Consider the following 12531-nt stretch of genomic DNA (forward strand, 5'->3'; position numbering starts at 1 on the left):
CGAGCCGTATGTAAAAATACTGAAAGATATCTATAGCGGCTCCACAGCCACCGTAGTCCTCCATAAAGAAAGCAACAAAATCCCAATAAAGAAAGGCGTCAGGCAGGAAGATACGATCTCTCCAATGCTATTCACAGCGTGTTTACAGGAGGTATTCAGAGACCTGGATTGGGAAGAAATGGGGATAAAAGTTAATGGAGAATACCTTAGTAACTTGCGATTCGCTGATGATATTGCCTTGCTTAGTAACTCAGGGGACCAACTGCAATGCATGCTCACTGACCTCGAGAGGCAAAGCAGAAGAGTGGGTCTAAAAATTAATCTGCAGAAAACTAAAGTAATGTTTAACAGTCTCGGAAGAGAACAGCAATTTACAATAGGCAGCGAGGCACTGGAAGTCGTAAGGGAATACATCTACTTAGGGCAGGTAGTGACTGCGGATCCGGATCATGAGACGGAAATAATCAGAAGAATAAGAATGGGCTGGGGTGCGTTTGGCAGGCATTCTCAGATCATGAACAGCAGGTTACCATTATCCCTCAAGAGAAAAGTGTATAATAGCTGTGTCTTACCAGTACTCACCTACGGGGCAGAAACCTGGAGGCTTACGAAAAGGGTTCTACTCAAATTGAGGACGACGCAACGAGCTATGGAAAGAAGAATGATAGGTGTAACGTTAAGGGATAAGAAAAGAGCAGATTGATTGAGGGAACAAACGCAAGTTAATGACATCTTAGTTGAAATCAAGAAAAAGAAATGGGTATTGGCAGGACTTGTAATGAGGAGGGAAGATAACCGATGGTCATTAAGGGTTACGGACTGGATTCCAAGGGAAGGGAAGCGTAGCAGGGGGCGGCAGAAAGTTAGGTGGGGGGATGAGATTAAGAAGTTTGCAGGGACGGCATGATGGCCACAATTAGTACATGACCGGGGTTGTTGGAGAAAAAATTGGAGGACGCTTAAGCTTCGCCTTCAAGAGTGGAACGCGATAGCGTTCCCGTCGACCCGCCAATGGGTGTAAGACAATGGGCTACAGGGCAACCATCACTTACGAGGCGCCCCGCATCAGACGGGGTGAGCGTCGAGCCATATGGTCGAGCAACGCGGCGTTCGGCGCAGCAACGAAACGTGCGCCTGAGCAAGCGGAGCGAACCAAAGAACTCGGTATCCCGGAGGGGGAAATGATGCACGCCAGCCAAACGCCGTGATCGGCACGGGCAGAGAGATAGAGAGATAGTGATCTAAAGAAAGGAAGGACGCTTGATTCTACAGAGGGAGCAAGGCGAAGCGTTGTCAGGGGAGAGAGTCCGAGCCGCGACAGCTCCAATGCGCGCATGGCGCGCCATCTGTCGGGGCAGCGCCGTACATGGAGAGGAGGGGGTCTTCTGTGTTTGCAGCAAGATGGCTCTCCGTGTGCGGAAAGCGCAGAAGAAATGTAGCGAAACGCACTTCGCTACTCGTGTAATTGCGACTTCTGTAAGTTACATGTTCATAATTACCGATATACACCACAGTATAACTTTCCACGGCTCGTTTTGAAGGCAACACCGCATTCACTAGAGGCGCGTTTGTACCTTTTGGAAGCATCGAAATCGTGGCTGAGTGGTAGCGTCTCCGTCTCACACTCCGGAGACCCTGGTTCGATTTCCACCCAGCCCATCTTGGAAGTTGCTTTTTATTTATGGAGTGCCTGCCGTGATTTATCGCTCACGGTCAACGCCGCAAAACGCCGACACCCGACACCGACGCCGACGACACCGGCTTTTCTGCGACACGAGCTCCTTAACGCTATCGCGTTAATATGGGAGAGGCCTTTGCCCTGCAGTGGGCGTGACCAGGCTGATGATGATGATGATGAAGAAACAGCTCGCTGACGTCAGCTTCCTTGTTCACGCAATACCTGGCGCTCATCTCTGTGTCATGACAGACGCGTCAGTCATTGCAGTTGGAGCCGCCTTACAACAGTGAGTTGACAGATCGTGGCAACCACTAGCGCTCTTGTCACGCAAACTCTCCTCCACCCAAAAGCTTCACCCCAAAGGTCATCGGTTCAACACCCACCAAAGGTCCAGGGTTCGACCCTCAATTTTGGTGCCACTGAATTTCGTTGCCATAACGAAGGTCGGTCAACTTTTCGTGCCATTCCCCATTTAGGGCTTTAGTCTTAAAATTGATTTAATGGAAAGTAGGCCTCAAATCCAGAAATTGTACCCCATTATCCTTTGACAATTAAATGGTAAAGTACAATACCATTCCATTTTGGAGAAAAATTTTCCGTGCATTGAGATTCGTGTTTCTGAACTGAAAGTTATCCTCCCCAAACAAATAATCATGCAAAAACAAAAATGCTAAAGTTCTATTCGTTTTTGCGAAATATTGTGTGCTGGGTATATAGGCCCCGTTCCGCGAAATCTTTGCTGCCGTATAATTTGAGACACAGCAAGTTGGTTAAAAGTATACTGCCTTTGCTTGCCTCCGCTCCACGATAACTGTCTTGTGAGCCGGTTACTTGAAGGGGCCAATGATCAAATTCGCAGGCTAACGATCGCTGGTTAACGCGTGCACACAATCAGGACTTCTGTTGAGAGACTGGCTAAGTGGTTAAAACGCAGAGAAGAAGCAAGTGGTGGAAATGAAAAATTGGAGGACGCTTAAGCTTCGCCTTCAAGAGTGGGACGCGACAGCGTTCCCGTCGACCCGCCAAGGGGTATAAGACAATGCGCTACGGCACAGCAATCACTTACGATGCGCCCCGCATCGGACTTAGCGCCCACCTATCACGCGGTGAACGTCGAGCAACGCAGCGTTCGGCGCGACAACGAAACGTGCGCCTGAGCGAACGAAACGAACCAAAGAACTCGGTGTCTCGGAGGGGAAACGATCTACGCCAGCCAAACGTCGTGATCGGCACGGGCAGAGAGATAGATAGTAATCTAAACCGGGAGCCCGGCGAAGCGTCGTCAGGGGAGAGGGAGTCCCGCGACGCGCCTGGCAGCGGTCCCAATGCGCGCGCGGCGCGCCTCCTGTCGGGGCAGCGCCGTACATTGAGAGGAGGGGGTCTTCTGTGTTTGCCGCAAGATGGCTCTGCGTGTGCGGAAAGCGCAAAAGAAATGCAGCGGAAACGCACTTCGCAACTCGTGTAATTGTGACTTCTGTACGTTACATGTTCATAATTACCGATATACACCGCAGTATAACTTTCCACGGCTGGTTTCGAAGGCAACACCGCATTCACTAGAGGCGCGTTTGCACCGCTTGGAAGCATCGAACTCGTGGCTGAGTGGTAGCGTCTCCGTCTCACACTCCGGAGACCTGGGTTCGATTCCCGCCGGGCCAATCTTGGAAGTTGCTTTTTATTTATGAAGCGCCTGCCGTGATTTATCGCTCACGGTCAACGCCGCCGACGCCGACACCCGACGCCGACGACACCGGCTTTTCTGCGACACGAGCTCCTTAACGCTATCGCGTTAAAACAGTGATCGTAAAAGGCCATCAGTTCCTCAGGTGCACAGGCTCGCACGGCCTGAAACATGTGGTACACCGATAGGCAGCTAGGTCTGTTTTCGTTTCCGAAGACATCATCCAGTGCTTCTGTCACGCACAATTCCTGCAAGACAATGCACAGGTCCAAATTCGTGCTGCGCGGGGACAATGTCGTATGCACAATTTTCCTCAGCCATGAAGATCGTGCTAAACCGGCCAAATATGCAGGTGTATAAAGAGAAAGTTGCAGCAGCATTATTCCAGTATAAAGAACAAAGGTCTGTGACATATCGAAGCCCATTGCACAGCTTGTGGTTACATGTTGTGCTGAAGTCCAAAGAGACGGCAGCCCGACGAATGAATGGGATCGAAAATATGGAAGCAGGTGTCCCGCGGCGCCAGTTTCGTTCACAACAAGGATGACACCACGCTGCACGTGAGCTCGTTGCTGTGCAAAATAATAAATCGTGAAGACACCGACGAATAAGCGAGCGCCCCAAAAGAGCGTGCAGCGAATCTGAAAGAAACGGGTGACTCGTCGGCAGAAAGACCACGTGGGCAGAAAGAGTTGAGAAGCGGAGCAAGGAAGACGCGTGGGCTCTCGTGCGGCCTCAATGTTCGGAAGGTCAACAGCTTCCGGAGGGACCGGGTCGAACGCCAACAGACAAGGGGACCTAAATGACAAGTCTTCTGCTCCCGTCACCCAGCAGACGAACTGTAGTCTGCGAGATCTCGCCTGCTGTTTCCGCTCATGCAGTTCGTCGAGTGACTCTCCGCACAAGCTGTGGGAGGGACCCGATCAAGCACCAACGTACGAGGGGACTTCCTAATGAAACAGCTTCCGCTCCTGTGAACCAGACGACGAACCAGAGTCTTCGCGAGAGCTCACCTGACAGCTCCACTTGTGGCGTTCATCTAGAGACGCAACAACAGCCAAACTGTGAGTGCGCTGTGATAGTCGCTCTTGTAGAGTTGTAGGGACGCTTGGCCTCACTTGCCCAAAGTGCTGTTCCCTCGTATTTGCATTTTGTATGTGTGAATATATGTATTTTCGCGATGATTATTGCCGTTCCTTCCTTGCTGCCCTCGCAGGCGTCTCTGACTCATATATTTAAGCCTGCTCCCTAAACCACATGGTAATACGCGTCTACATTTAATTGCACACGCCTTCTCTGGGGAAATAACAAAGAAAAAAAATCCGCCGCCTTTCCACTTTGTGTAAGTGGATGCACATCGAAGTTGTTGACGTTACACAAGCACCACCACCACAAGCGACATAAGTCACACGCGCACCCACGTATGCCGAAGTGCAGCGTAAATTCTCATTATTCTAGGCCCTCAGCCAAACGCTAATGCCTCATTGAACTAATAGAATTTTGGAAAGTAAATTTTGTTAGAAAATTTCTAATAAACGACACAAACACAAGCTAGAGGTATGATAGCTTCGCATTGTAATGCGAACATATGGGAGCACATACTTCTCTTACGTGGAAACTCAAAGGCAAAGCCCTTTTCCAGATGCTGCTTCAGGTCAGTCTGAGAGGCCGTTGTCACCAGGTAGTGGTACTGTTTTTGGGCAGTGTTTGTCATAATGTCGATTACCGTCGCAGCACACTCTGTGCGAGAAATGCAATGTAGTGAGCCCCGACACATCAAAGAGGGATACATTGTGTGTGCATGTAAGCGACGCCACACGCACGTGCGCGCAAGTGCCGCATATATCCTCATTCTTCTATGATCTCCATCAAGTTCAAGTGCATTATTGAACTAATTGAATTCATCACACAAAATTGGGTGACGTAAACCGGACAGAGCTACCAGCGACACATTGAAGCGCCTAGTTAAGGTAGGCCCTTGCCTCCCCAAGATGTGTATTATGTTTACGTGCGTATCCAGCTTTTCTGGACATCAGGGTTTAGTTCCCGCCAGTGCTACCACGTGGCACATTCACCTTATTCTTCTCGAACTTCTTGCGCAGACGTATTCATAAGTTCGACTAAGCAAAACTAAATGAATGAGCTATTCCTGCATACTGAACTTCACCACAAAGCTTGTCTGGCCGGCGTTATTACTGTTTTTGATAAAGAGTAGCCGCTACTCGGCTGGAAATGACTCACCATCCTTAGATGCGTTTAGTCGCGGCACAACAAACAGCGATGATTGATTCCCGGCTGTTCAGAGGGTTCCCGAAAACCAGCCTCGATTTACTTTTATTGCTGTGAAGTCAACTTGTTAGGATATATGCCGAAAGCCCTCCGCGGCAGCATTTTTTCAGTCAGAACGCATTGTGTATTTGCTGGCAGAGCTTTTGGTCCGAACGTCGCACAGCGGTTCTGAGCGACGCCGTTCTGGACGGCTGTTGATTTGGCACGCAGGTTTCGTTAAAGGGTCCCCAAATATTGCCGCGAAAGTGTTAAGGGCATCGGGTTGCAGAAGATCTGGTGTCGGCATCCGTGGCCGGAGTGTGCGTGAGCGAAAATTCCTGCATTTAATTAGGTAAATGTGTATGCAACGTCCTCTATATGACGTGTGGTATATACGGGCTATATTGCAACACCATTCTATCCCTAAAGTTGCTCATACGTTGTCTTACATTGTTGACAAAGTTGATCCTCGCAATATTGAGGATGATGGTCCATTTACTTGCTACGTCATATTTACTGGCTACCGTACCAGGTACTTCTTTCGGTATGATATATACGTTACTTGTTGTTAGTTGTCATGATGCTGTCACATCTCTCCTATCCATGTGCATGACAGAAAACTGCCGTTAAAGATTATTGTGGCTAAGCAAGACGTCGCGGGGTCGAATCCCGATCATTGCGGCCGCGTTTCGAAGGGGGGCGAAGTGCGAAAACACCCAGGTACTTAGATTTAGATGCTCATTAAAAAACCGTTGCTGGTCGAAGTTATTCCGGAGTTCGCGACTATGGCATGCCTCATAATCGAATTGTGGTTTTTGCACGTGAAACCCCATAACCCAATGTTAATTTAGGATGATTTTGGATTTACCCGTTCTCCATATACTCTGCCATGCTGTCATTCGTCATTTGTGATAGAGCCGCAACATAAACTGGCAGACTTAGAAAGCGAGAAATGCTGCCCCGATTCTCAAGGGCATCGTGTGCGACTCCTAAATTTTTTATTAAAAGAGTTCTAAGGGTGTCAAAGACATCGCCAAGAAATGTTGGCAGCTCCAGGAAGGTGAGGGTTGGCACAAGAGCCAACTTGTTCGCATCCTCATCAAGCGAAGATCGGTGTCAGCCATGCAAGAATGACACCACGGAGTGCATTGCATCTTATTTGACAGAGTACACATCCCAAATTTCAGCCCCGATTCACCGTGCAACGAACGGTGACGAGGTCTCTCACTTATAAGTGCAGTTACCTGTCAGTTGCCGGGTGCTGGCGTTGGTCACATGGCTGACGGCGCCTCTCTTCTGTGACTACCGGCACCCTCACCTTATATCGCACGATCAGGTTTCCACTCAACTCCTTTTACAGCCAATATACTTGTCCGGAATCCGGCCAATCTTTTAACGTTATGGTTTTTTAACTTTAACCCGACAGAGTTAGTGTTGTCCTGTTATTTTCAGCGGTCTCAGCTTTGCCATGAGGCACGCATTTTTGTCAGTTTCCACTCATATATTTTTGGGTTCTTCATAGACGTCGTAACCATACCATGCCACACGACTATGCTGCTCAAACAATTATTTTATTTTCCTGAGGCTTTCTGCAAGCTTCTGCCTCCTTGTCGTTCATGAGCCTCAGGAATTCAGTGTCGATTCTAGATCTCTTAGACGACTACGCTACCACCGACGCACAAAGTGATGCAACGGGCCTAAGATTGGTGGCGTTTAAATCAATCTCACCGTCGAAACGACAGCCACTTTCTTTGCCTTCGAATGAAAGTATTCCAGTAATGAGCACGATTTCTCAGCATGTAAACGCGCGGTCAAAAACATCGTCTTTGTTTTATGGCGAACAGTCGTGCGTGATCATGACGTCATCGTATCCTTTGCGAGATTTCAACGCTGCGAGACTGGACTGGCAGACTGAGTCACTCAGCTTTTGTCCTAGAGGTCCAAACTCTTACCCTGTTGCCGATACGCCAATGGTCCATCCAGTTTACTACCTATCTATGGCTATCTATGGCTGGAACCCCGGGAATACCTTATGGCGTAACGGGCACAGAAAACACCCATAATTTATAACTCGTACCTCCAAATGCAAAGACTCATACCTCCGTAAGGATGAGGTCGCAAACAGTCAGCAAAGTGAAGTGAACAGTGCACACATACTTTGTAGTGACGCATACAACATACAGAACAGCATACGTTTCAGTTAATAACAAGCTGAAAACAAGCAATAGCACCTCATAACTGATGAGAAGGCAATCCTGCGCCTACATGAAATGCGAAACACGTAGCTCTTCCCACATTGCTTTCCCGGTAAAAAATCGTGAGCCATTCCACTCTATGAAAGCGGATGACCAGCGAAGCTTTTTAAGCACGCGATACAGAGGTAACGCACAATTTTGAAGAAATGTACAAACACATATATTCTCCTGATTGGTGCTCATCATGTTGACAGGTACGCACACTCAAACTCGTATCATCTCTTAAAAAATGCGTAGGTATTTCTATACCTACGCAACGAGACATTTGTCCGTCACTCAAGATGGCTATTACACACTTTACCAAAGGCTTTGTAACCAAAAACGCTGCCCAGCTGATCGGTGATATCGACAGCCAAGCGATCGGAATCCGCTGGTTTCCTACATAAATGGGGTCCGTCGATCCATTTTCGGAAGAACTTGAACGAGATGGCTAAGGCAGCTGCACGAGGACTTACCACCCATGCACCACGCGACCAGGATCATATTAATTCACACGAAGAAAAGAGGGACCGATTACTCACATATAATGAGGTCACGAAGCGTTATTACATGATCAGAAGGGAATTAAAAACAGCAACAGCGCTACACAGGACGAGCGAGTAAAGAGCACAGAACATAGCGCTGTCCTGTGGAATTATCAGTGGCACACACAAAGCTCAATAGAGATCAAGGAGTGACTCTGAGGTTGTTACAGAAGAACTTCACTTTGGCCTAGTTGGTATTTACTGCATATCATATTGACCGCAAATAAAGACGGGGACAGAGGGAGAGACACATAAACAGCATGGGCGGTAACTTTCAACTGTTTTATTCACAGCAGCCCGTGGGGATATATAGGCAAAAAGAACATGCGCAGATCGCCGCAAACAAGAATACACATCAGCTTAGCGTGGCAACCAATTATCAAAAAAATCTATTTCCGATTGAAACAACCTAATGGGGGTATCGCTAACACAGTCTTGGCCTTCCTTTTTTATGTGATAAGCCTCCATCAGTTCACGTGCAATCTGGTCATGGCTTCTCCCCAGAATCTTTATCTCCTCAAAAAGAGGTGCACAGTGACAGGCATTGCAGTGCGCAGGCAAATGCGCCAATTCATCTTTCGTTAACTTTCGTTATTGTTCCCTGGCTCGATCATTTAGGCACCGTCCAGTCTGCCCTATGTAGGACTTGCCACACGCCAGGGGGATTTCGTACACAACTCCGACATTGCATTTTGCATACGGCTTGGTGCGGTTCTTACCACAACCTTGCCTTCCTTTAGGATCAAGGGAGGTGCGGGGGCAGAGCCGCGCCAGCTTAAAAGGGGCTGAAAGGACAAGGGGGACTCCAAACCTGCCTGCCACCTTCCTTAGGTTGTGAGCGACCCTGTGAATATACGGCACTACTTCAGGTCTTATGGCCATAGAAATCGTCCTCAGCCTTGCTTTGCCCCTAGATCCTTTTACCTTCTGCAGGAGGGTTTACACCAATCGTTTGTTGTTTCAATCGGAAATAGATTTTTTTGATAATTGGTTGCCACACTAAGCTGATGTGTATTCTTGTTTGCGGCGATCTGCGCATGTTCTTTTTGCCTATATATGCCCACGGGCTGCTGCGAATAAAACAGTTGAAAGTTACCGCCCGTGCTGTTTATGTGTCTCTCCCTCTGTCCCCGTCTTTATTTGCGGTCAATATGATATGTTGTTACAGACAAGAACTTAGGCGAGTCCAAACTTTATTAAGCAGCAATATTCAGAAAGAGAGGTACCAATCAAGTGCGAGAAGTGTAATGACATCATTACTCTGGATTATATGCTTTGGCAGTGTCTTGTGTCTTTCACAGACTGTGACAAGGAAAGAGAGTGGTGGCGATGAGTCCTTCACAGTGGAGTTATTTTAGATCAAGTACAGGCCGTCCAGAAGGCCCACCATACAGCAGTAAGGTTGAACCTTACTGTCACTTAGGTGCAGCAGGCAGCGCGTATTTTATTGTTCTAATTATAGTATTTTATTTTATTTATAATGCCAGGCACATTCTTTATGTCCCGACGTGAGAGCCGCCTGCATCAAGCTAAGGGTTGATCTTCAGGACCTGAATAAAATTCCTCATACCATTACGACTATGAATGGCTGATACCGCCTTAAGTAATGGTTCATGCTCCGCAAGCAAGCCAAAACATTACCTACCATAGAGTGTACTGATCTTGAAAATGTTGCCTGTTGATAACTAATCTATTGAAAATGCATATCCAAGGGATGAGACGTATAAGTATTGCCATAGTATGAAGCGATTGTGTATCCAAATATGGGGCTGATTTTTCGCACACGCATATTTGCTGACAGACACGAAAAATCCTTGGAGCCCCTGCCATAAACTCCTTCGCTGTAAAATTACTCTTGCGCAAGAAGTCGCGCTGATGGCATCTTGACTGTAGCATACGAAGTAGGGCATGTCGTAACTACATTTTCCTACATAAAATAAGTCGCCGCCTAGCAAATGATTTTTGTTATGACAGTCATAGGGCAAGGCCACGTACAGTGGGGACCCCTGTAGAGCAACGTGGATACGAGGGGCGGCGAATTTCTCTTCTATCTGGTCCACTCTTTGTAGGTGCGCAAATTAGCGGCGCAAGCCAAGTCACAGATTCTCGAAACGTGTTAGGCTAATAATAATGTAAAGTGCAAGGGAATAATGCGACAAGAATAATTTCAACCTATGTAGCAGTGGGTAATCGTTCTAGTTGTCGTTTACAGCTTCACTGCCCAACCATTTTTACAGCATGGATTGGAGACCATTTCATTCCGCCCGTCCATAATCTGCATCCTCGACGTGCAGAGTGTGAAACTGCTTTCCGTTTACTACACTGTACTAATACCTTATCCTATTTTTGAATTCTATTTGCTTATAATGTATTTTTCGCATCATTGTCGTATGTAGTACACACAGCGTACTTTTGCTCACAGAGCAAACATAACTTGAACTCATTTCCTCACAAGTAAACGATGAATAAAACACTGACGTTTATCGTGGACAACATCAAAAAGGGCTATAGTAGTCAATATTCTTATGCTTCTGTTCGCAAGCCATATATTTCAGTGTGGGTGTTTATATTATAGAAACGTACCCGAATGTTTCCGATGTGCTAGTTGTTATTTTAGAGCACCGAGAATAAACCATAATTCCGCAACTCTGTGGTGCCCTGGTGGCAGGCCAACATGGCGGGTCGCTTAAGTGTGACCACGCTGATTCAATTCGGTGGGCATATATTATTCTGTGCGTCGTTATGTCGCCACATACAAACTTCATCAGACCTTGAAAGAGCCGTCCATGTAACTTTCTTTAGTCCCTTGATGTAATAATAGTGCGATTTCATTCAGGTATTTTTCAGCTCACAAGGCTCTCTCCTAAAGTTCATTTTCGAAAAGTGCGCGTCTATCACTGCGGTAGCCGAATACGCTCCATGGTAAGCTACCACTCAAGCTTTCGCAGCCAACTGCGTAACTGATGTTGCAGGCTTTCTTCAAAAGGGCGTTGACGTTAAATTTTGCGATCCTCGTGTACTTATCGCAGACATATCTCACCGCTATTTCTTCATCGCCACCGCTGAAGACTAGAGCGTTCTAGACCCAACACAAAGTCGGAACGACCTTAACGAAGTCTCAATCACATGTTAGTCGACATGCTGTCGATGTACTTTTGTGCTGAACACGGGGATTGGAACGTGGCCCTGTCTTCAGTGAAATTCGCGCGTAATGCCTTGCTGGACGACATTGCTTATTAGTCATCACTTTTTTTTCCCAACGTGAACTACACATACATGTTTCCTCTGAATATATTTTCGGCTTTAGACGCGACCTCTGATAACAATTCAGATGGCCGTGGTGGTGTTGCCTCGAGTGAGCTCGCTCGGGCTCACTTATACGCTTAACAGAATCACCCAAAATATTTGTGCGACAGCTACCCGTAGGTAGCACACTCATCACAGCCTGTTGTGCTTGTCAGTTACCCTCGTTGCGCCTTGCACCTGCGTCCTTGTTGTGAGGCGGGGACCTGCTATACGTTCCTAACGCCTACATCAAACCAATACTGTACATGACTTCCTTGAGCTTTTGTTCTTAAGTACATCTCCATCGCCCACAACTAAACTCGAAAATATTGGAAGATATTGACAAAGTCTAAGGTTCAAACGTTTAAACAGATGCGTACTAGAGAACCTATGGACGCGCCTGTTAGTCCTTTCATTTGCATGCGTTTTCATTTAGTGTAAATCACTCGATAATAACTTAGACATTAACGGATATTTTACCAATCCATCGTTCTTCCGGAAGCCTGTAATGCGAGCAGTAATAAATTTTTCAATATAGTGAAGATAATATAAAGCTCATGTGCAATAAAGTTGTCCACGTTCACAAAAATCTTTAAAGAATGTACTAAAATGTGATTTGAAACCATAGCGTTGGCGGCTGGGTAAAGTACTGATTTTGGCACACTGGCTATAATGCTACACCTCAAGGCTTACAAGAACCACCATTTTGCACGAATTTGATGCATTAACTCCAACATGCATCCAATTCACCAAATAGCGCGCTGTGTCCCAGCTTCAATGCCATTCTCTACCGCTGAACGTTGGCGATGTTACAGTTGCTCGCCGATTTCTTCTTCACCA

General features: G+C 47.1%; 1 protein-coding gene across 5 annotated transcripts in view; it reads right to left on the reverse strand.

Annotated features, from left to right (window-relative positions):
* Positions 1-12531, reverse strand: part of LOC135918122 (lipase member M-like) — a 151983-nt gene that overhangs the window by 14604 nt on the left and 124848 nt on the right. Inside the window, exon 11 of one of the 5 annotated variants that reach the window (XR_011508902.1) lies at positions 4962-5099. The exons of 3 other annotated variants lie outside the window; for them this stretch is intronic. The gene's annotated coding sequence lies outside the window, so the exon portion shown is untranslated. The remainder of the gene's footprint in view (positions 1-4961; positions 5100-12531) is intronic. One more of the 5 variants, XR_011508903.1, reaches the window with a different exon arrangement.

Source organism: Dermacentor albipictus, chromosome 10 (genome assembly GCF_038994185.2).
Source record: "Dermacentor albipictus isolate Rhodes 1998 colony chromosome 10, USDA_Dalb.pri_finalv2, whole genome shotgun sequence".
Taxonomy (NCBI): Eukaryota; Metazoa; Arthropoda; class Arachnida; order Ixodida; family Ixodidae; genus Dermacentor; species Dermacentor albipictus.